Raw genomic sequence first — 24,643 nt, forward strand, 5'->3', positions numbered from 1 at the left:
GAGAGTGTGTGTGTGTAAGAGAGAGTGTGTGTGTGTGCGAGAGAGAGTGTGTGTGAGAGAGAGAGTGTGTGTGTGTGAGAGTGTGTGAGAGTGTGTGTGAGAGAGTGTGTGAGAGAGAGTGTGTGAGAGTGTGTGTGAGAGAGTGTTTGAGAGAGAGAGAGTGTATGTGTGAGAGAGTGTGTGTGAGAGAGAAAGAGAGTGTGTGACAGAGAGTGTGTGTGAGAAAGAGTGTGTGTGAGTGTGTGTGAGAGTGTGAGACTGTGTGAGAGAGATTGTGTGTGAGAGAGTGTGTGTGAGAGAGTGAGAGAGAGAGTGTATGTGTGAGAGAGTGTGTGTGAGAGAGTGTGTGTAAGAGAGTGTGTGTGAGAGAGACAGTGAGAGAGAGAGTGTATGTGTGAGAGTGTGTGTGAGAGAGAGAAAGAGAGTGTGTGACAGAGAGTGTGTGTGAGAGAGAGTGTGTGTGAGTGCGTGTGAGAGAGAGAGAGAGTGTGAGACTGTGTGAGAGAGATTGGGTGTGAGAGAGTGTGTGTGAGAGAGAGAGTGTGTGTGAGAGAGAGAGAGTGTGTGTGTAAGAGAGTGTGTGAGAGTGAGAGTGTGTGTGAGAGTGTGTGAGAGAGTGTGTGTGAGAGTGTGAGAGTGTGTGTGTTTGTGAGAGAGAGTGTGTGAGAGAGAGAGTATGTGTGTGAGAGAGCGAGAGATGCTAACCTTGTAGCATATGAAGAATGTCTGTACCCTGATATGATAGTTACATAATCAGTATATTTGGTTTCATCCTGTGCTTTTTTTTAATCTTTAATTAAAGATGCTTAAATTTGGTTTGTTAATTGTATTTTAGAAATTATAATTTTAGATTATATTAATTTCATTTATATCTTACTGAAGAAACCTTTCCTGTTGGGAGGAGGTTCTAATATTCACATGTTCTAATACTTTGTTTATTGTAAAACAGCTAAATTTGGAGATATGTAAAGCCTTGTTTACTCTGTGTGATTCAGTTACTTTCCATTTGGTATTACACACTCAAATTTACATTTATCTATTAAAATTGCCATTTTATTAAACCTTTTTATGCACAGTAGATTCAACTTGTGTCTGAAAATGTCTCTTGTGTTTTTTTTATTTTGCTGACTTTAAAAGGATTAATCTGGACAGACATTATGAAAAGGAAAGGTTGCGTTTGACATATTTTTTGAACGTTGTAGGACAAAACATAGCTGGTTAACCTTGAAGTGACTGTTGTACCACGTTTGTGCACATGCTTCAGAATCCTATGGAAGACAATGTTCCTCCTACTTGCAGTACATCAAAGGAATGAATGGTGGACCATACTATTCATGTTTTGAAACATAAATGTTCACTTTAAAGCAATTGCCATAACAGATAAAAACCTGAACTTTCATTGGATTTTTGTTAATTTTCCTCATTTTGAATTATGTGCACTACCATAGCTACATCAGTTTGATACAGTATTGAAAAATTATCGGTTATATTTTGCTGCTTATGATCTATTTGTAGATTAGGATTAAAATGGACTTAATCCATTTTTAAGGCTGTGTGAATTTTTCTAAACAAGAACCATTTGCAATATGGATTTTCATAGAGATCAAACCAATTATAACTTATCATTAGGAGTCGCAAGCACATGTTCACATAGTCCAGGTAAAAATACACTAATGAGTATTTGGTAAATCCCAGTAGGCTTTTACCATTAGCATAATTTTGTGTTGTATAATTAAGTTACAATTATATCTCTAATTTTGGATAATATTCTAATATTCATTGGTTAACAATAAAGTGATGAAAGCTAAAAAATAAAAAGTAAAAAAATAAAAAAAATTTTTTAAAAACCTTATGTGCAGAACTTACAGGCTAGCTGGATTGTTTTTAACAAGATCAAAGTAATCAAAGCAAAAAATATGTAAGACTGATGAGCAAGGTTTGTTTTCTAGGACAGTCTATTTTCTCTAACACACCTTTTTAGTAAGTGTAGTTTACTACTACAAATGTACGTACAAGCTGTAAATCCTGAGATGAAGTGTTACATTTCACAACAATTATTTTTAAATTTAGAGAAATATTTCAGAAAACTTCTTGCAGAAAAAGTTAATCTAGGAATAAATTTTATGCTAACAAGAATGAGAATATGCATATATCTAATATAAATAGGGTCTTTGCCCCACCTCAGGAATGTTGTAGTTATTGTTACAATTTTTTAATTAATCTGTAACTTCCTTATTGTCACAACAAAGGATAATGTTAGCCCAGAAGATTGCATTTCAAAGCTGCTTATGTCAACTGCTCATTTTTAGGTTTTTCATTGTCTTATTTTGTATGCTGTTTTCTTTTTTGTTTGTTTTTTGTTTTGAGACAGAGGCTCACTCTGTCAGCTAGGCTGGAGTGCAGTGTCACAATCTTGGCTCACTGAAACTTCTGCTCCCCGGGTTCAAGCAATTCTCCTGCCTCAGCCTCTCGAGTAGCTGGGATTACAGTGCCCGCCACCTTGCCCGGCTAATTTCTGTATTTTCAGTAGAGACAGGGTTTCGCCATGTTGCCCAGGCTGATCTTGAACTCCTGGCCTCAGGTGATCCACCCGCCTCGGCCTCCCAAGGTGCTGAGATTACAGGTGTGAGCCAGCCTGCCCGGCCACATGCTGTGTTTTCAACTAAAGTTTTAACCAAGGATGTATTAAAGTGTTTGGGGCTTATATATTTTGCAGCATCTGGTTGGTATCTTGATAGGGGGAAGCTCAAGAGGAATGAAAATGGGGGATGGTATGTGTCTGTCTCCCTCCGTAGCCCCTCAAATGAGTGTGAGCCCCTCAGACATTGGGAAAGGCTGCACATGCAGCGGGTGCCTGTGCTTTGGTGAGGTGCTGACCATCACAGCCATGGCCCTGGAACAAGAGAAGCCAGCAGTAGAGTTCTACCTGAGAGCCTGTTCTGAACAGTCCCTCTGCTCCTTCAAGGTGTTCTCATAAATATCCCTTTGAAGATAATGCTCTGTTACTGCTCCCCTTCTGGGGCTGGAGGACTGCTTGAAGACAGGTCATCCCGTGGATCGTCATGGGGGCTGCAGAGGTTATAGGGAGAGGCACAAGCAGAAGGTGAATATGAGCACCCTATTTCTGCTCCGCTTAGCTGGAGATGGCCTATGTTTGTCTTTATCTCTCTTTGCAACCTACAAAGCCCTTTCATCTCTAAATCTGATGATCTTCACAGTCAGTTTAGAGAAAGCACTGCAATATGGAAAGAGCCCTGAGCTGCAATTTGTACTATCTGGGTGGCCTTACAAGGAATTAGGTGGGGGGGGAGGGAACGGGGTGGTCCTTTGACCACATGATATGGACACCATTTCTAAGAAATGATGTTTATTGAGCCAAATAGGAACAGTGCCTTACATAGTTCTCATTTCACTCTCTCAACTTTGCAATGATATCTTAGTTCTATTATCACCATTTTGTAGAACTAGAGATTGAGGCTTACCAAGGTGAGTTAAATTACCCCCAAATCATGGGGGCAAAGCCAGGACTTCATCCCCAGTCTGTATTGAAAGCTCGTGTGCTTATCTCTGGTCAGATTGTACCTTTTGAATACTCCATTCTTTCCAGCAGGAAAAGGTTCAACATCACCAGGAGTAGGTTATCTCTTGTGGAGAGAAATGTGATTTTTTGTTATAACTCAAACATATCCTACTTCTGAAAGGTGTTTAAGGCAATAGCCAAAAGTAATAGAATGTATAGGACAAAAAAGTAAAATACAAATCTGGTACCACATATGGGAAGGCTGGAATCACAGAAATAATTGTTCTGTAACAGGAAATTGTCTTCTATGATTACATATAATATTGAACTCGGAGCTACCAGGTATCCATGACAACGTTAGGAAAATAAAATAAATCTAAAAATGTTGCTTCTCAGGAGAAAGAGTTTTTGTTTTCTTTTTTTTTTTTTTTTTTTTTTTTCTTGGATGGAGTTTCGCTCGTTTTGCCCAGGCTAGAGTGCAATGGTGCGATCTCAGCTCACTGCAAGCTCCGCCTCCCAGGATAAAGCTGTTCTCCTGCCTCAGCCTCCCAAGTAGCTGGGATTACAGCACCCGCCACCAGACCTGGCTAATTTTTGTATTTTTAGTAGAGACAGGGTTTCCCTATGTTGGCCAGGCTGGTCTCGAACACCTGACCTCAAGTGATCCGCCCACCTCGGTCTCCCAAAGTGCTGGGATTACAGGCATGAGCCACCATGCCTGGCCTGAGAGTGATCCTTAACAGATAATTCATTCTAACAGAAATAGGCCACATGGATCTATATGTAAAGTTAGAGAAGAAAACCCTCCACCGTTGCTTCTACAGTACATCTGATTTTGAGGAGCTTGGATAGTGGTCAAGGCCCGAGCTTTGAGGCCTCATGGACAATTTTCTTACATTACACATTGTATCTGTTTAACAAACAATTTTATTTTTACCAGTAACTGTTCTAGTCCGTTTATAAATACTGATTCATTATTCAACAAAAATTAATTCAGCCCACACTACAGTCGAAACACTGTTCTAGGCACTTACTTGGGAGGCATCAGTGCAAACTGAACATTTTGAACAAAGATTCTGCCTTTGTGATGCTTATTAGTGGGGTGAAAGGACAGAGATAATAAACCATAAACACAATAAATAAGCACATTATGTCATATGTTAGAAGATGATAAGAGCTATGGAAATAGAAAAATGTAGAGGGTAAGGGGGTTGGTCGTGACAGGTGCCTCAGTTTCTGTTTGTGGGAATTGGGGATAATAATATGAGGTTTTTATGAGGATTACATGAGTTCACAAATGTAAAATACTTAGAACAGCACTTGAGTGTAATGCATAAGTGTTAGCTATTGTTGAGATCTGTCTTATTAGGGAACTCATTTTTATGGCCTCGTGTTTGGGGAATTATGTGTTATTTATGCTAATGGCCCAGGTCTTTGTTTCTCTTTCCTGTAGGCCAGTGTATGTTGGATTGGATGCTGATGCCTGAAAGGAGCTATTTTCTGTCCTCATGAAGCCAAACCTGATCACCTTGACCCTGTTTTACTATATGAACAGTTTCTCTATGAAAAAGTTTTATCAAGACTGCCCACCTAGGGCCGGGCATGGTGGCTCATGCCTGTAATCTCACCACTTTGGGAAGCCGAGGTGGGAGGGTCATTCGAGGTCAGGAGTTCCAGACCAGCCTGGCCAACACGGTATCTCTACTGAAAAAATACAAAACTTAGCCAGGCATGGTGGCGGGCACCTGTAATCCCAGCTATTCAGGATGCTGAGGCAGGAGAATCACTTGAACCCAGGAGGCAGAGTTTGCAGTGAGCCAAGACTGCGCCACTGCACTGCAGCCTGGGTGACAGAGAGAGACCCCGTCTCAAAAAAAAAAAAAAAAAGACTGCCCACCTGGGAGTGAAATGTGAGTCTGAACTCATTCCTTGCCCTAACTGAAACTTTGTGTGGGATGAGAAAGACAAGTCAAACGATTGAGGGAAAAGTGGAGAGAAAGACAAAGACTAAAAATAAAGAGAGAGAAATAAAACAGCGGAAGAGTCTTAAGGTTGAATTAAATGAGCTAGAATTTAAAGCATCTTGTAAAGTCCAAATGGTCAGTTGTTTTTAGTGTATTTGTAAAGGGATTCTCAGGTTATAACATGCCTCCTTCTCCATGATCTGCTTTTACGACATCCCCATAAGATGCATTAGGAAATCCCCATTTTATAGTAAGTTAAAGGATATATTCAAATTTGAATCTTCTGGCCAATCACGCAGTTAACAGTTGACAAAACTGTGACTAGAATGTAAGACTTCTGACTAAATTAAGGACTTCTGCCACTCCACCTCCCCTGTTCAAGAAGCAGGGCCCTTCACTACTGCAATGGCAAGGAAGGAAGGAAAATGGGCTCTGAAGCATCTAAAGAAACTCGGGAACCTAGTGACAAAGGTGGTGTCTTAGCCTAGGCTCTCTAGAGAACAGAGTCTGAGGCAGAGGACTCATGTGCTCCTACTTTGTTAGGGAGCTAGACCCCGGGGAGCAGGCAAGCTGGACAAGAGGAATGAAGCAGGGAAGCAGAGAGCCAACAGAAGTCCACCTTACAGGCTGGCTCTCCCCAAGTGCACAACTCCACAGATGCAGCCCCTAATGAGCCATATAAATGGCATCCTCTGGACCACCCATGGAGGGAAATGGTAAAGAATGCACCCACTAGCCAGAGGCTTACCCAGTGGGATATGAATCCCTGCACTTACAGGCTGCTAACATAAAAGCACCAAGGGCAGTTCAGCAACAGCCTCAACAGGGAACCCCAGGATGGGAGGCAAGAGGTTTGTAGTACAGGCTGGAGGAGAGGTGCTGAGATGGGTGAGACCAAGAGAATATGAATGGTGCATAAAAGTTATCTGATTCAGTCACCACAGATATTCATTTACAAGAAATTACATTTCTTGAACAACTCAGTGGCAGGCCTTCTAATTCTTTCATATTCCATGTTCTTTATTAACTGGTCATTACAAAGGTACCATGCAAATGCAAGCTTTTTTTTTTTTTTGAGACAGAGTCTTGCTCTGTCTCCCAGGCTGGAGTGATCTCAGCTCACTGCAAGCTCTGCCTCCCGGGTTCACGCCATTCTCCTCTTCAGCCTCCTGAGTAGCTGGGACTACAGGCGCCCACCACCAGGCCAAGCTAATTTTTTGTATTTTTAGTAGAGATGGGGTTTCACCGTGTTAGCCAGGATGGTCTGGATCTCCTGACCTCAGGTGGTCTGCCCTCCTCGGCCTCCCAAAGTGCTGGGATTACAGGCTTGAGCCACCGCGCTGGGCCCACATGCTTATTTTTTTAAGCCAGTGGTACAAGGGTATACAGAATAAAGCATGAAAGGTCCACTTCGTCCTCCTCCATCACTCTCACTCCCCTTCGCAATGGAGTCCACTTCTACCTGCGTGGAGTGTGTCCTTCCAGAATCATTTGCAAACAGTACACACACACACACAGTTTTGTTTAGTTTTTATTTTAACTTAAATGTGAAGTTAGCTTCTGTCTTCTACAAAGGCAGAGATGTCCAAAAATATTTTCCACTTCACGACTCTCTTACAGTTTGAAAAGTGTTGAAGCCTGTTGTCAGACTCTTTCCTCTACTCTTAAGAACCTTTAGCTTCTGGAAGAGTTTAATCTAAGGTATCATCTCCTCAGAGAGGATGGAGTGAGGCATCTGTGTGAGGCCTTTGGACACCACTCCTGTAGCCTGATAAACTGAAGTAAGATTCTGTCATTATGTCATACCTTGAAATGGGGAACCTGAGGAATCAGCCTGAGAAATTGGAGAGAAAGTGGAAACAGAGCATCTGAGTTGGTGTCAGGGGCCAGTCTCCTGCCCACATCCCTCCAGGACTGTGGGACAGGCTTTTATGTTCCCTCTGTGTCATCCTGGATGCTGAGAGTGGGCTGCTCAGACGGATGCTGGTAGTCCCCCACCTGCCCAGCGAGCCTGCTTGCCCTCAGTGGAGCCATTCACCAGTATTGATACATCTCTCCTTCCCCACCCCCAGGGGGACACATATTTCTGTAGTTGAGGCAGAGGCCATGGGACAGACAGGGCCATTTTATTTGGGAGGGAAGGAGAGTTTAGAGAAAATGTGGAAAGATTCTGCCTCCTTGAGGAGGTGGGGCTCTTTACTCTGGCGTTCCCCTGCACTCAGGATGGTGCAGCTCAGAGATCACTGTGTGGGAGACACTCACTCCATTCCTCTCAGCCCTGCCGCCTCTGTGCCAGCCACTGACTGTTCTCTGGGTTTCTCTCTCTGTCCTCTTGTTACTGTGTAAATCGAGGCCTTGTCCATTTCTCTTAAGACACTTCCTCAGCCTCACTTTCTAGTTAACAGTTCTCTGATTCTCTGAAATTATTTCCCATTATTCACTGTGTCTGATGATAACCTCTTCTTTTTCTCTTTCCACAGCCATGTTTGTATTGTGCCGTCTACAAGTGGCATAAACACAGGAAGCCCCTTCCCTCTTCCTGGACTGTGGACCTTTCTGTGAGGCACGGGGTAGCAGGAGAGAACAACAATGACAATGCCCCTTCAGGCTCCCTCTTCTCATGAACAGCCCCCTCTAGAGCACAGAGAACAGTCTCTCCAGGCCTCTCCAGAAAGCAGCATTTTAAATTGCCTCACTCCAGCTCCTGTCTAGAATCCAGCTGAATGACAGAAGGAAAGTTCACCTTTACCAGTAACCCAAGAATTTCTAACTAGGGAAAAAATGGCGCCATTTGTTCCTGCTGGATCACCTCCCGCTCCAGCGAAGATGAAAAGGCTAGCTAATTCCAGTGCAGGCATGGGTGTGAGCAAGATGACAATGGGTAGGCTGTTGTTGGGATTATAGACCAATAAAACCTCACTGGATAATAGTTTAGCATTATAGATTCTTTTTTAACCCTTTAACACATATGCTTACATTTCACCCATCAATCCAAATCTGTCAGCTTATTCTCAAGAAATAACCACACAAGTTGTAAAATGTGTATTAAAAGATAATGATCATACCTGTTTTAATATGAATAACTTCAAAGAGCACATAAATAGAAAATTATATTTAAAACTGGCTAACTTTGTTTTAGTACATCTATCTAATGGGCTGCATGAATACATTAGCAGTGTATGAAAGGAATATTTATTGATGTAGAAACATCTACTTCCTATATTACAGCAGGCAGTACAAGCCTGATGTCTGCTTTGGTAGCATCTTAGTGGGGCACAGATTGTATGCAAACAGAAAATTCATTTTAGCACAACAGCTCTGAGTCAGAATTTTTTGTGGGCTGTTCTTGAGTAGTGTTAAACAGTATTTGAGAAGTAAGCCAGAGTGTCTCTGAAGAGAACAGAGTGGTAGCTGTAGCAAGGATAGTCCCATATCAGTGCTCACTCATGACAGTCAGGTCGTGCTGAAAGGATTGTGATGACATTGGCAGAAGCATTCCATTGATGTGACATCAAGCTCCAGTTTTTACAGGACTGAAGTTTGGGATTTGTGGTGTAAGGCAAACTTAAGTACTAGAAAGGGCCTGTACTTCCTTCTGGTGTCTGAAGTGAAGTGATACTTACCAGATTTTGTCAGTAATTAGTTAAATTCAGGGCAGTAGCTGTGGTTTGAAAAAGATGCACAAGGGAGTTTTGGTTTTTTCTTAAGTGGTAGAAGGAGACGACAGAGGTCAAAATTAATAAGACAAAGATCAAGTTGATCAGATAAGCATTCTAGAAGGCGTTTTAATGTTTCAGAGGGTATCAAAGTGTGATAATGGAAAATAAAAAAGGTGCTGAAGAATACAAAAGTTAATCTTGTTCTGTCATCTTGAGCAGAAGCCACCAACTTCTGCAGTCAGCACTTTTGGAGGATTTCTAACATCTCTTGGTTTAGGAGCTCCTGGTGGATGGATGCCCAGTGGTCAAGAAGGAGTGATGTGTGTCTCTGAAGTTGAAAAACATGAATCCAAGGATCAACACCTTGGAGTTCTACTGCTGTGTCAGTTAACAGGGGCTTAAGAGCTGTTTTTCTCTGGTGCCCTTTTCAGAAGACCAAATCCCCAAGTTACAGAGCATGCAGGGCCTGCACAGGTGGCTGTTGTAGAAATGCAGTGTTTACCTGTTGGTGATAAAGCTGGAGTGACTGTGAGTACCCCTCAGCAATGAGTCATATCAGCTTGTACTCAAAGTGCAGAATCTAGAATTGCAAGTAGTGAAGCAGCCTGTTATGAATTCCAAGGTTGGCCACCTGTCGGTCCTGAAAACTGGTCTTACTTCCATCAACACCAATAGCACTCCTCAAGCCTTAGGAGTTTGAGGGTTTTGAGAGCTTTGATAATTATACTTTTATAATTTTAGTCCTGTCTTTTCCCTGAAGTTTGTGGATGATAAAGATCAGTAGAGATTCTGAGTAACAGTACCAGTGATATGTGTGTTCCTCTTAACTACAAAATAAGTTGGGATTCTCCAGGTCAGAAATACAACAAAATTAAGCAAATTTGTTCCTACCACTACAGCCACTACTCTCCAGTAAGGTAAAACATCAACTAACCCTAAGAATAAAAAAAATAACCAGAATGCACTCATAGCATATTTGGAGATGTTCACAGGGGCGGTGAGACTTCGGTTCCTGTCCATGACCTATCCTTAAAATCTTGCCAGGATTGTGTCATTTTCAGGTTGACATACTTTGGAAACGTCAATGAAACTTCCTAAAATTACCACTACCAATGTTGGTTCAATACCATGGCAAATAAAAAAGAACAAGGTCATGTCCTTTGCAGGAACATGGATGGAGCTGAAGGCCATTATCCTTAGCAAACTAACACAGGAACAGAAAACCAAATACTACATGTTCTCACTTGTAAATGGGAGCTAAATTATAAGAACACATGGACACAGAGAGGGGAACAATAGACACTGGAGCCTACCAGAAAGTGGAGGGTGGGAGGAGGGTGAGGATCAGAAAAAGTAACTAGGCTTAATACCTGGGTGACAAAATAATCTGTACAACAACCCCCCGTGACATGAGTTCACCTACATAACAAACCTGCACATGTACCCCTGAACTTAAAATACAAGTTAAAAAATAAAAAATAAATAAAAATCATGGCAGATTTATCTCTTGTATTATGGGTAATATCATGAAGCACTTTCACTAAATTCTACATTTATCATGGCCATTTCTTTAGGTAATGGAAAACTTCTCAGGGTTCCTTAATTTGCTGTCCATTTTATAAGGATTCCTGTAGCAGTCAGAAAATCTCCTTGTTTTTAAAGCATTTCAAAATCATGGGCCAACCCAAAATCATACCCACCATCAGGATAAGTATTTGTTTTTTACCTTTTATTGGCTGGCACGTCTGGAGGAAGGCAATTTAGCCGTCTGAACAGATTTTGTTTCTTTGAGAAGCTTAAAGGTAAATTCAAGTCTGTGATAGCATAACATAATTGGTAACTTTTAGTTTTTCTTTTTAGGTATGAACCATCTATAAACAATTAAATGAAGGGTATCCAAAAAATAAAATACTTTAGGAATATACCTAACCAAGGAGGTGAAAGATCTCTAAAAGGAAAACTACAAAACACTGCTGAAAGAAAATTATTGACAACACAAACAAATGGAAACACATCCCAAGATCCTGGGTGGGTGGAATCAATAGAGTGAAAATGACCATACTGCTGAAAGCAATCTACAGATTCAATGCAATTCACATCAAAGTACCATCACCATTCTTCACAGAACTAGAAAAATAACCCTAAAATTCATATGGAACCAAAAATGATCCCACATAGCGAAAGCAAGACTAAACAAAAAGAATAAATCTGCAGGCATATTACCCAACTTCAAACTCTACTATAAAGCTATAGTTACCAAAACAGCATGACACTGGTATAAAAATAGGCATGTAGACAATGGAACAGAAGAGAAAACGCAGAAATAAACCCAATACTTAAAGCCAACTGATCCTTGACAAAGCAAACAAAAACATAAAGTGGGGAAAAAACACCATGTAGAAGAAAGAAACTGGATCCTCATCTCTCACCTTATACAAAAATCAACTCAAGATGGAGCAAAGACTTAAATCTAAGACTTGAAACCATAAAAATTCTAAAAGAAAACATCAGTAAAACTCTTCCAAACATTGGCTTAGGCAAAGAGTTCATTACCAAGAACCCGAAAGCAAATGCAATAAAGGCAAAAATAGATGGGACCTAATTAAACTAAAAAACTTCAAAAGAAATAATCAGCAGAGTAAACAGACAACCCACAGGATGGGAGAAAATATTTGCAAACTAAGCATCAGACACAGGACTAATATCTGGAATCTACAAGGAATTCAAGCAAATCAGCAAGAAAAAAATAATAATCCTATCAAAAAGTGGGCAGAAGACATGAATAGACAATTCTCAAAAGAAGATATACAAATGGCCAACAAACATATGAAAAAATGTTCAACATCACTAATCATTAGGGAAATGGAAATTAAAACAACAATGAGATACCCCCTTACTCCTGCAAGAATGGCCATAATCAAAAAACAGTAGATGTTGGCGTGGATGCAGTGAACAGGGAACACTTCTACACTGCTGGTGGGAATGTAAACTAGTACAACCACTATGGAAAACAGTGTGGAAATTCCTTAAAGAGCTAACAGTAGAACTATAATGTGATCCAGCAATCCCACTACTGAGCATCTACCCAGAGGAAAAGAAGTCATTATATGAAAAAGACACTTGCACATACGTTTATAGCAACACAATTTGCAAAAATTGCAAAAATATGGAGCCAACCTAAATGTCCATCAACCAAAAAACAAATAAAGAAAATGTGATATACACCATGAAATACTACTTAGCCATGAAAAGGAACAAAATAATAGCATTCGCAGCAACTTGGGTGGAGTTGGAGACCATTATTCTAAGTGAAGAAACTTGGGAATGGAAAAACCAAATATTGTAGTTCTCATTTATAATTGAGAGCTAAGCTACAAGAACGTAAAAGTATAAGAATGATATAAGGGACTGTGAAGACGAGGGGGGATGTTGAGAAGGGGACGAGGGATAAAAGATTACACATTAGGTACAGTGTGCACTACTCAGGTAATGGGTATATCTCAGTAATTATCACTGAAGAACTTATCCATGTAACCAAAAATCACCTGTTCCCCAAAAAACTATTGAAATGTTAAAAAAGTTAAAACATAAAAATAAAAAAAGATCTGAAGAGCATGGTAGTTCCTTAACAGAGGTAAAGCAATTATGGGGTTCTCCTTTTTTAAGTAAAAGAAGGAGGTGGCTGTGAGTAGAATATTGCCACTCTGGACAGTGGTATGTGAAGGGGGAAGCAATGATATGTCACAGAGGGTAGGCAACTAGCAAAAAGTGGTGAGGATATTCTGTGAATATAAGAGTCTGTAGAGCATAGGGAACCACTAAGTTTAGCGGAGGCCTCAGAACTAAATCTACTAAGTTGAAGTTTTCCCATAGCTTGCCATCGTTATTGTAACTCTTAAGGAGGTGGATAACCAAGAAGTACTGACTGTTTTCTCTCAGTGAAACAGTGTACACTATGGGGAACCATTAAGTTTGGTGGAAACTCTAGAACTAAGTTGTTTAAGGCTTCCACAAACTGCTGCTGCTGTCATAGCTCTTGGACAGATATGTTTTGGCTACTGGCTCTAATGAAAGACTGAGATGGGCCATAGGCCTCTGCTCAGTGCTGCACTGACCCATACTGGAGACAGAGAGAAAAGGAAAAATGTGTGCCCCTGTACACATGTATTTCTGTATTTGCTAGTGGCTATTTTTTCCAGAACAATAAAGAAATATTTAAAATACTGAAAAATTGAAAAGTAGGTTATTAAAACTCACATTAAGTTCACATACATAATTTCACTTTTCTGGATTTAATGGAAGTGAACTCATCCAAAACAATAAAAGACCGATAAATTTTATTATATAAAAATAAAATTATTTTATTCAAAAAAAGAAAAATCCCGGCCAGGCGTGGTGGCTCACGCCTGTAATCTCAGCACTTTGGGAGGTCGAGGCGAGCAGATCACCTGACGTCAAGAGTTTGAGACCAGCCTGGCCAACATGGTGAAACCCCATCTTTACTAAAAACACAAAAATTAGCTGGGCATGGTGGTGCGTGCCTGTAATCCCAGCTACTCAGGAGGCTGAGGCAGGAGAATGGCTTGAATCTGGGAGAGGGAGGTTGCAGTGAGCCAAGACTGCACCACTGCCCTCCAGCCTAGGTGACAGAATGAGACTCTGTCGGGAAAAAAATATAAATAAATCCCAAAATAAATTACACACTGAGAGAAAAGATCAGTAATATATAACATAGATATATGTGTAATATCTCTAATGTATAAATAACTTTTTTAACTTGATGGAAGAAAGTTTCAAAAACCTGATAGAAAAATGGCCAAATGGTCAAAGACATACAAAGACCATTGACTGAAAAAAAGAATTAAAATGTCCCTTAAACATGTGAAAAAACATTCAGCCTCAACTATAATAAGAGAAATGCAAATTAAAATAATGCTGACATATTATCTCTCACCTAGCAGATTGGCAAAAATGTAAACATACACTAACACATTCTGTTAGCAAGACTTGAAGAAAATAGACACTGAAGCATTTCTGATGGGAATGGAAATTAGTATGACCCTAATGGGGGAGAATTTGACAATATCTAACAAAATGGCATAGGCTTTTCCTCCTTACTGTAATTTATCCTGGTAATACATATTCAAATATATACAAAAACACATATGTTTAAGGATTTTCAAGGTAAAAGTATTTGTAATTGAAAAATATTAGAAACAACCAAAAGGACTTTACATAGGAAAATGGTTGAGTGAACTATGGTACATCATTAAATGGGATAGTCTGCAGCTATAAAAGTGAATGAGGATGACATCTGTAAACTGATATAGAATGGCTTCCAAGATATGCTGTTAAATTTAAAAAGCAAAGTGTGAGAAAGTGTTTATGGTATGCCACATTTTGTGCAAGAAAGAAGGAAGAATAAGAAAATATATATTTGTCTGCACAACTATACAAAAAGAAACTTAGGAAAGGAAACCCAGAAATTAACGAATCTGGCTCCATACAGGTGTGGGTGGTAATGGAGTGACTAAAGTTGCAGATAGCAAGATAAAGTCACATCTGTCAGACCCAAGCAAACTGGAGCCAGGAATACACAAAGGAGCACAGCTCACGCTTGCATGTCTGAGATAGGGACTATTTCAAGGACTTTCTAAAATAACTCCATGAGAAATTCCTTCATCTTTTATACATCTCATGCTTTTCATGATCTACATTTTACATGTATGCACATATTTCTATGACCAGGTTTATCACTACACATTCTCTAGGACTGTAGCAATTCTGATAAGATGCTCTCAAAAGAACACTTGCCTAGCAACGGCATCTCCACCAATGAACTGATGCTAATTCCAGCTTTGAGCCTCCAGAATAAATGAACTCTGTCTTCAAGTAGCTTACGTAATTTCTTGCCAGTAAAAATTTCCCTTTAACCTTTGGCTTGATGTACCTGTACCTATGGCTTGCTATAGCTGTGCTTCCCAGATTATAATCCTTTTTGCTTACTCCCAAATAAACTCAACATATTAGGATATATTTTTCTCTGATGTCTCCTTTTAGCCTGACGAGTGAAAAGAATAAGATGGTGGGAGCAGGATAGAGATGATGGAGGGGAGTGACACTTCTCTGAGTTCATGTTTTGTACAGATCTGTTCTGACTTTTAGAACCATGTTAATGTTTCATGTAGTCAGTTTTTTTAGTAAATACAATCAACAAGGCTAAAAGGAGGAAACTCTAGCATTGAATACATACGGAAGCAAATGAACCGAACTGTAGGTTAAGTGAATGACAAAACACGGTGTGGGTAGGGGGTGATAATGGAAGTTTTGAACCAGTACTTTGCCTCTGTATTCTCAGGCTAGGGCAAAAAGACTGCAGCAAATATTGAACTCTGTTTAACAGATTTGTTTGCCACACCAGCATGGGTTAACAATTCTGAAACTACATTCTGTATATTCTAGGATTAAGCAAATAAGTAATATACTGTGGGTAACTGAAACTAGGTTTTTCACTGTTGGAGAAGGAAATTAGATATATGGAAAAGGAGAAGGTTAAAATGAACCCTAGAGCGTTGGATTGGAATTGGTAGTATCAGTATGAACTCATGGTTTTTAAGAAAGATAGGTAGGTAAGTAGGTAGTTAGACAGAAGAATGGATGTGTATGTGTGTCTGTGTGTGTGTGTGTGTGTTTATTTACATAATACATGTACTACATGCACATGTGTATATGTATGACAGGGCCTAGAAATAACAACACTCTGGCAATGAACAGACCTATTCCAGCTTTGGCACCAGCGTGAGGATGGCTGTCAGCTGCAGCCATGGTCTAGCTTGTGGCCAGACACACTCCAGTTGTTGCCAGCCCCTCCCTCACCCCACCCACTATTCCTTGTCCTCAGGACTGACCCAGGAGTTTGTCTCTTTGAGTCAGCCAAGGAAGACTGGCTCTGACGTAAGTCCTGCTCAAGGGGCCCAGAATAAAACAGAGGAGGGAGGCCTCCAAATACAGTGGGCAGCGCTGTTCCATTTTTCTCACGTTGTGCTGGGCCCTGAATCAGGGAGGAGCCAGCTTCCAGGAGGTGAGGTTTTCAGGACAGCAGAGGGGCTGGTATGCGGGAAGTGTCCTCAGACTCAGGAGTAAATGCTGGGTAGGTCGTTGTGGGGATGGGAGGGGAGGTTCTTAGCCAATCAAATGTGACATTTTTTTAAAATCGCCTGAGGCAAGAGGATCACTTGAGCCCAGGAGCTGTGATCACACCAATGCACACCAGCATGGGCGACAGAGTAAGACCCTGTCTCAAATAAAATAAAAATAAAAGTAAATTGCCCACCCCATCTCATTTTTCCTCTATTGGTAGTAATGCTTCTGCAAGCGAGTACCTATGCAACCATTTAGAGGGAGCACAAATGGGAGAGGAGCCTACCTTCTCTGCCTCAAGGCTGGCAGTGGTGAGAAGCAGCCCCAGGTTCAGACTGGGGGTGTGAGCATTGAAAGCAAAAATAATATTATAATCCTAAGAATCAAAACAATAAGCAGGAAGTCTTTGTAGTCAGAAAGTTCTGGTAAATCTGAAGGACTCCCAGCTCTGGGGCAGCTGGACACAGCGATTTCCCTAACACCTGGCAGAAGCTCACAGCAAAGAAGCATCCCCGCACCTGCTGGCCCGCACCAGTCTGCCCATATGTCTTCCTGGATGCCGGTGTAGGGGTGAAGAGATAGAACCACAGTTTCTCCAAATGTCTGTATGAGCAGCAAACTGCCTCCTACACACACACCCCTAAGAGCCCTCTGAATCATGGACCTGGGAGAGGAACTTTCATTCCTTTGTTTGAGTATCGTAGTAAGGGCAGTGCACAGACTTCAAGTCTTGGAAAGCACAGAGTTTTAATTATGCTCCTCCACAGCCACAATAGGGCCTGGCACAGAGTTGGCTTGAGAAGAATCACCAGCCTCTACCCTGTCTGGATCTCACTTCCCTACAGAGGCCTTAGATCCAAAAACAACCATGACTCCTTTGTACCCCATCACCCAATTCAGGTCTCAAACCTCCCTGTCATCTCACTGACCTGCCAAACAAGTCTGACTTAAAGATCTAACCTTTCGCTAGAGGGTTTTAGGCTTTCAGTGTAAATAATTCTGTGGCATGACCAGACTGAATTCAACTGCCCATGGCCCCCGCAGTAGCAGACCAAGCCCACCCCAAACCTGCACACATAGAAGTGTGCACACACACAGACAGGGGAGATAAGGGGAATGGGAGGATCTGTAGCTGAAGGATGACCCACAGCTGCTGTGGGACAGCAGTGGCTGCAGCATGAGGACAGCTCTGGAAGAATTGACTCAGGTCAGCCAAGCCAAAGGCCAATCAGACTTCCTTACCATGAAAGAGGACGCTAGGAGTCAGTGGGGTGGACCTTTAGGATAATCTCAATGGAAGGGAAGATTCTGCCCAGAGAGAGGAACCAAGGTCTCACTTGGACTCACCACCCCATGGAAGGGAAGTCTCTTCCAGCAAAGAACTGCATCCTGACAATCCTGTCTTTCTCTCTGAGCTGTCACCCCCACCACAATCTGCTCCCAGTCACTTCATGAGAGTCTGCTGGGCATTGGAGTCTTCCTCGAACCCTGGACACCAACCCCTGCCAGAGCCACAGCCCTCAGCCTCTGGGCTACTAATTTCAGGCCACACCATGCTGTTCCCCTCTCTCAAATTGAGAACATCAGTAGCTTCAGAAGAAATTATTCCCACACCCCCTGCTTAAAGGAACACAGGGAGGCTGAGGGAGGAGCAGAGGTGACAGAGGAAAAGAGGTTGTCTCCCGGAAGTACGCTCCAGACCCCCAAAGGACACACCAGCCCTCAGGTGAAGGACTCCCACACCACCAAGCCCTCCGCAGCCCTGAAGCCCCCCAGATCCACTGACAGCAACAGGCAGCCAAGCTGGGAGAGCCAAGGTGATCCCAAATTACCACTGAGTCTTGATGAAATGGCCTGCGTGGAAAATGGCTTGCACCAAACCACCAAGAAAGCATGGCTTGTTCACCAGCTCTTACAAACTTCAATTTGCCTCCATTTTTGGAAAACAGTTTTTCTCCAAATTTAACAACACAACTTACGGACCAGGTAGCTGATTCCAGCCCCATCCCCTGTACCCAGATTCCTCCCTAGGGGCCTCCCCTTCATCACATAGCTTCCTGTGCCCACTCTAAGCCAAGATCGCATCCACGTGGCCCAGCTGTGCTGGGGCCCCAACCTCCCCAACCCTTTCTCACTGCCCCTACCCAAAGATTAACCCAAAAGTTGTTTCTCTTCTAAGAGACTTTTCCTACTGGTTTTTGATCAGGGGACCAGGGGCCACAAGAGGCTACATAGTCTCATGACCCCTCTCTGACAGCTTCCCCAGAAGAGGAGGCCCGAGGCCACCTCCTACTGAATTGCCACCTGCCCCACTGAGAACCTGAAGACTCACAAAGGCCTCTCCACTGGCCCAAAGGCAGAGTCAGAGCAGATGGTTCAGGAAATCTGCCCACTCCAGGGCCCTGCAGGCTCAAGGGCACCACTTGCTGTTTGAGGGGCTGCTGAGCATCCAATGAGATAAAATATGAAAGTGCTTTGTGAGCTGAAAAGCACCCTGCAGACACCGGAGGAGTTTGGGGGAATCCGGGACCGTGATCAGGTGCCGAACCAGCAAAGGAGGCACTCAGGAACCTCCCGGGAGAATTCTGCCCAGGATTGTGCCACCCAAAAAGGATTCTTGGGAAATGGGGTCCATGCCAGCGATGGAAGCAGGCCTGCCTGGCAGAGACATCCATGTGCAGCCACTGCCAGGAACAGGCCGCAGAGAGATTAGCTTTGGCAGGAACTGGCAGAGGGAAGCAGGGACTTCAGCCTGCCAAGTGCCCACAGAGGGGAGAGGAGGAACTGGATCCCAGCCTTGGCAGGAGCGAGCTCCCAGTAGGACTCGGCTCCCAGGAGTGAGGCAGGCAGCTGTGCCAGGTCTGGCAAAGGAAGGAGGGTAAGAAACTGTTGGTCTGCAGTGCCACACTCATGGGCCTGCCCTCTGGCATAGGGGTCACCAGAGTCTCCTCTGGGATCTCCTATGGGCTGGATTTGGCACTCACGACCCTCTTCACTATAGCTGAGGAAGACTGCAGGCCTGCCAGGTTTTGCCCTCTGTCCCCACTGTGAAGAGGCCAGGTGCCCAGAGCAGAAATCTTCACCCTACTGTCCCCTTCCTTTACCAGGGGTGATTGTCAACATGCATAACGACTAATATCATTCACAGTGCAGGCACGGTTGCCACAAACCACCACGGGACAGTGATGCTGGGAGGCACTGTCCAGCAGACACAGCCTTGGGCCAGAAGTGTATATGGGGATTCCAGCACTGTCCCTGGGGAAGTGAATTCCCACCAAGGTCCAGGTGCACACCCTGGTCAAGAGGACACATAGGGACCAGGGTCAGAGCCCAGGGAATACGCTGGGCAGACAGTGTATGGGCCAGTGAACACCAGCAGGGTTCCAGGGCCAAGGTGGCTGGGGGCCACAGGGTGCCTGGAGCCTCAGCCATTTCCAAATGACACCGAGTGTTTCAGTATTTTAGTAACTGGCCCTGCCCTACCTGACACATAGTCTATCAAGCCTGCCTTTCCCACCTTGAGCTCTTCCTGACATCTACCACCTGTCTCCCACATGAGGGGCTCCCAGGGCACAGGACTGTAGAATGAGCCATCCAACCATCCTGTGGCCGGCTTCCTCAACCGCCACACATTAACAACACTCCAGCCCTGGCCATGACCAAGTGCCTGTCCCTTCTTCCTATTTCTACCCTACTTACACTTTCATGGCCACAAGTTCATATGAGCCTTGCCACAAGAGCTGAGTTTGTAGCAACAAGTATTCCCTTTGGCAGGGACACTGTAGCCAACCCACCCATGGCCCTGCTCCCACCTCTGTAAAGCCTTGAGAGAACCTGAGGTTCATCAGGTCATCTTCCCACCCAAACCTCGCTCTGTTCTGTCCTACCCCCTGGTATATTACTCGGCCTTTCTTATCCAAGGCCTTCCTGCAGGCTGTAGTGTGAGGCATACTACACACTCTGCACCCAGACTTTCTTTTCTTCCTTCCTGCCTCACCTAGGCCTGGTTGCAGAAGGTGGTGGGGGGTGTAGGGACACTCAATACTTGAAAGATTCCCTAAGGATTATTCCACCCAAGATACTAATGAGGATGGAGAACTGATCCTCCCAAGGCCACAGTGAATTTGAGACTGAGCAAGAAGGTACAGCCCACATCTGACTCCTGTCTAGTTTGCTTTCTTCAGCAGGATAGACAAGAAGCCTACCTCTGCAAACCCAGGACACACCCTCCTCCCCTGAGCAAGAGAAAAGCCTCTCTTTTCAGCTCCTGCCAAGGTGTAGGCCCTTAGCATGCAATAGGCCAGTTGAAGGTCTCGGAAACAATGTAGGCTAAAGAGAGGGTCACCACGAGCAGACCTGCAAGTCTGTCTACGTGGAGAAGTGGTTTTGTTTGTTCTATTCGTCTTGATTTTTTTTTGTGGGGGGGCAGCGGGGGAGGTGGTGTTGGAAGGGCAGTTCCACCAAAGTGGCTGACATTTTCCAGACAGCAACCTGGCCCCAGTGCCACCTCTGTACCTTCAGGAACACAGCGGCCATGATTGGCACTCAATGTGCCCAAGTTTACTTCATTGTAATGTATAAGAAGATACAATGATGGTTGCAATCTTAGAGGGTAGACTAGGTGCAGAGAGGGACAGGGGACTTGGGAACTGCCTCCCACTCCCCCTATAAAAATATCTGCCTGCTAACAATTTGGGCTGGGTGACTTATAAAGGAAAAAAGAAAGGACAATCTCTGCCTGACAGCCACAAAAGTGCTGCTGCTCATGCCAATACACCTCATTCCCTAATTCCAAAATGGCTAGCAAGGTCCCAAAACCAGACTTTCCTAAGAACAGTCTCTTTCAGAGTTATCATCCTAGTACAGGGTTCAGAAGAGGTCCTCAAAAGCAGCCAATCTTGGCTTCAGATGATGTTAATGATACTTTAAACAAAAACATGAAAGAATTCAAGTTCCTTTGTAATCCAAGCAACCCACACCTTGAGGTTGGCCTGCACATCTGAAAGGGAAATTGAAAACACTTTATAAAATACAGCATTTTAAAGAGTCAGGGACCAGAAACTTCCCTTTTAGCTAAGCTTTCTTGCCTTTTTCTAAACAGTGGTGAAGTCTTCTCTATACCACTCCAGTCTAACCTGACCCTGACTATGAGCACTTAGGGGTTGATGGGGAGTGGTTACTATTGTCAGGAATCCATCTTTTGTGGATTAAAGGTTTCTGTGCCCCCAAAATTCCTATGCTGAAGCCAGAATCCCCAATGTGGTATTACAAGGTGGGGCCTTTGGGAGGTAATTAGGTTTAGACTGGGTCAAGAGGGTGGGACCCTCATGATGGGATTAGTGCCCTTATAAGACAAGGAAGAGATCTCTTGCCAATGCAATCTGACCACACAAGCATCAGGCATCACAGTCCAGAGGCAGCACAGTATAACAGGGGTGAGGACTCGGGTATTGAGTAAAGATGAGCTATTTGCAGGCAGGTAGCATCATAGCTTTCTGGGCCAAGGCAATAACGATACAACAAAAAGGAAAAGCAGGCAGCAGATCCTGGACAGTTCAGGCCAAAGGGACCTCACAATAATAGACCTCACCTCGCTCTATTAAGCAGTGAGCTCACGCTCCCACCAGGCCTGGTCCGCACACCAGCTGAGGCTGCCTCTCTCAGGAAAGAGAGGCTATTCAGAGAGCTACTGCACTACCTGAGACCCTCGGCTACTTCCACAGACGCAGCTAACAAGTGAAAGTAAACTTGAGGATGGTGCTTTCATAGTCAAGGATTAACTGGGTTTAAGGCTAGAACTGGAATTGGTCATTGAGTTTTAAAGACTGTTGCCAGATAATAAAGTTGAATAATGCGAAGCATTCAAAAATCTGAAGGCCCAAGACCTTTTCCTACAGCTGTATCAGCCTCAGAGCACTCCTTCAAGATTTCGTTGCTATTAAAATAGCTGAGTGAGGAGGAATCAGGACCAGCGCGGCCCCGCGGTCCCTCCCTACTGACTCCCCGCCCACTAACTTGCAGATCAACTGTGCTTTCCTCGATGGCACCCATCCCAGCCCCAGCTCAGGCCCGGGCGGTGAGACCAGCGAGCGACAGTCAGAGTAGCGCTGCCGCGCTCGACTACTGCTGGCTGCCCCGCCGGGCTCATTCCGTGGACTCGGGCGCCCCCGCGAGGCCGCGGGTGGCCAGTGCACCTGGCTGGGGCGCCCTCGGTCTCCGCGGCAAGTCCCCGCGGCCTGGCACTCCCTCTTGCGCCATCCGGTCTGCCGCCCTCTTCCCCCGGGCCTCGTCAGCGCGCGGCGGCTGTTTGCTAGGTCGCCAGGGTCCCTGGGGCCAAGTCGGCGGTGGCCGAACAGAGCTAACGAGACCCTAGGGAGGGCAGCTCCGGCAGCCGGGCCTTGGCAACCTGTCGCGCCGCCGCCGCCGCCGCCGCGCAGGCCCGGCCGTGCCCCCAGGCCCCACACCAGCCCGCTGCCTGCTCCGCCGCCACCCTTCTCCCGGTCCCTGCCAGCCTGTCAGCGGAGGCCCCCACGAGCTGTACACAGGGCGCCTCCCCGCACTGCCCCGCGGCGAAGTCGCCGTAGAGGACTGGGCTGGGGGCAGAGGGGCGTCAGTCCAGCCCACTCCCAGTGCCCTCCCCAAACGCGCCCTTCCCCGCCCCTCCAAAAACCCGGGTGTGGCCGTCTCCTGCCTGGGGCCCTCAGTGAACCGAGGCCTCATCCATCGAAAAGGGAATGGGGAGGGGAGGGAAAGAGCCAGTCGCCCTCTGGCGCCCAGCCTGGGATGTGAGGTTGCTCCACTGACACACTAAAGTGAAGGGCCCCGGAGCTACCCACTGAGCTCCCCATCCGGGTGGGGAGAATAATGGTGTTATTTCATAGGGGTGTCGTGGCAATAATAATCTAACGTTTATTGTCCATTTGCCAGGAATTAGGCTGTATACATTACTCCAGTGACCTCATTTAGTTCTTACAACACTGTGATGGCCCCATCATGAGTGTACTTTTATTCCCATTTTACTTATGGGAAAACTGAGGCCTAGGTTCATATGACTTGACCTGAAGGCACACAGCCAGTGACAAAGCCAAAGCTCTTTACCCCAGTGTTTTCTCTTTTTAAATTATTTCTGGTACAGACAGGGTCTCTCTGTGTTGCCCAGGCTGGTCTCAAAGTCCTGGCCTCAAGTGATCCTCCCACCTTAGCCCCCCAAAGCACTAGGATTACAGGCATGAGCCACCACACCCGGCCTACCCCTGTGTTTGAGGAAGTGTCTTCCAGGAGTCACAACTCCTCAGAACAAGGGATTCCATGGCCAAATAATTTGGGGAAACACTGCGTGTTGTACTTCCCTCTGCTTTTGTGGGCTCTGACAACTGAGTTTAGTGAGTTTGAGTCTCTCCGAGAAGAAAACTGTTTAACTTGGTTTGATTCAGTGTTTTCCAAACTTATTTGAACAGAGAACACTTTTTAAAAAGACATCCCACAGGATCTAATAAGAATGTCTTTATAAAAAGTGTTCTCTGTGTACACTTTTAGACACACTTGTCTCCTCAGTCTCAGATGAAACAATAGCTGTGGAAGTCTTTGTACCCTAAAAAGTGCTGTAAAACTATGAGGGTATGTTTTATTGTGCTAGTGTTATCATAATCATCTTCATTATTTTTAGGAATTCTGTCTGTAGCCTCCTGGGACTCCACTCTGTGGTGCTGAATAACTAACATTTACTGAGCATTGCCTATGTGCCAAGCACTGTTCTAAGTGCCTTCCATATATTAACTAATTTATTCCTTAAAACTACCCAGGTATTATGGCCACCTGAGGAAAAAAGACATAGAACCTGAGGATCCTATGAGTAATAGATGTAAAATCCTTAAAAGAAAGCCCTTACAAGTGCTACACAAGTACTTGCTATTATCATTATCCCCATTGTACAGAAGAGGAAACTGAGGCACAGAGCAGTTAAGTGACTTGCTCTAGACCACACTGATAGTAAGCGAGTTGGAACCCAGGCAGCCAGAGGCAGGGCCTGTCCTGGTACCCACTGTGGTATCCGGCCTCTGTACTAGCCACGGAAAGAAAACCCCAGGTTTGCACCCTCATCAGCAAAGCCAGAATTTCCTGTGAGTGCCTCCTGTCTGTGTAGGACCTCCTCCCCCATCTGTCCATCATAACCACCACCACAAACACCCCCACAGGAAAAGAAGAGGAACAAAATTTGGGGTTAGACAACCCTGGATTGGATCCTGACCCAATAATTTACTGGCTGAGTAACCTTAGACAAGCAACTTAACCATCAGTTTCCTCTTCAGTAAAAAGAGAGCTTCATCTACCTCACAGGTTTGTGTGAGGATAGACTAACA

General features: G+C 44.3%; 1 long non-coding RNA gene across 1 annotated transcript; it reads right to left on the reverse strand.

The window, feature by feature from the left end:
• Positions 1 to 9,251: 9,251 nt before the first annotated feature.
• LOC117081069 lies at positions 9,252 to 23,006 on the reverse strand. The gene is made up of 2 exons (XR_004436077.1): positions 22,954 to 23,006; positions 9,252 to 9,645 (listed from the first exon to the last, which is right to left on the reverse strand). It is a non-coding gene; the product is annotated as an uncharacterized LOC117081069 (long non-coding RNA).
• Between the last annotated feature and the right edge of the window lie 1,637 nt (positions 23,007 to 24,643).

This window comes from Trachypithecus francoisi, unplaced genomic scaffold (genome assembly GCF_009764315.1).
Source record: "Trachypithecus francoisi isolate TF-2019V2 unplaced genomic scaffold, Tfra_2.0 Lachesis_group8, whole genome shotgun sequence".
In the NCBI taxonomy this organism is placed as follows: Eukaryota; Metazoa; Chordata; class Mammalia; order Primates; family Cercopithecidae; genus Trachypithecus; species Trachypithecus francoisi.